This window comes from Penaeus monodon, chromosome 29, assembly GCF_015228065.2.
Source record: "Penaeus monodon isolate SGIC_2016 chromosome 29, NSTDA_Pmon_1, whole genome shotgun sequence".
Taxonomy (NCBI): domain Eukaryota; kingdom Metazoa; phylum Arthropoda; class Malacostraca; order Decapoda; family Penaeidae; genus Penaeus; species Penaeus monodon.
Genome location: NC_051414.1, coordinates 3,207,805 through 3,208,551, shown reverse-complemented (window position 1 = coordinate 3,208,551; position 747 = coordinate 3,207,805).

The following is a 747-nucleotide window of genomic DNA, read 5'->3' as shown; positions in this document are numbered from 1 at the left end:
AAAACAAAAAAGGAGATTCTTCCAATGCCATTTCTGAATATTGCTTTACTCGCTCACCTGTGTCAAGCAACAGTTTTTTTTTATATTTTTTATCTAGTGCTTTCTGCCTGACTTTGACCTGTTACGAGATTTTCTGAATCGTCTTTTTTCATAGATTTGTATCAGTCTAAGCGTCAATATTACGCTTGAATAAACACAGACTTAACTTCGATCGTACAATATTTGGAATCTTTGCTGACTAGGTTCATTTTGTCAGTCACGGTCCTTGCATCTTCAGGGAGGAAAGGAAGGTTATAATGAAATGTCTTAAATCCAGGTTTCATTATATTTTATATATCATACAGTAACCACTACACACAACATGACTGGCGGTTGACGGGGATAATGATAACTGGCACTATAATGGTTATAAAAATGGGTTTTATAAATGGTAGTAATGATGATTAAAACCAGGATGGGATTGGGCAGCTGCTTTGTCTATCACACAAGAATGGCCACTCCCATTAATTCAGGTCTGTAATACACGTCCAAAAATATTTTTACATATTCAATTTTTTTTTTTCCCGATAGTCATCGCTAAAGAAAAAAAAATCAAGAAAGTTCTCTCTTCTTAATTCTTAATCAGTTCCATCTAATTAATAAGTACAAAAGTCTTAAAACATTTCACGATAGAGGGCACAAGAATTGGATGTCAGAGGGTGTTAGTGTAGCGAGCCTGTTTAGCCGTGTGTGGTCTTGCTGGGTCAC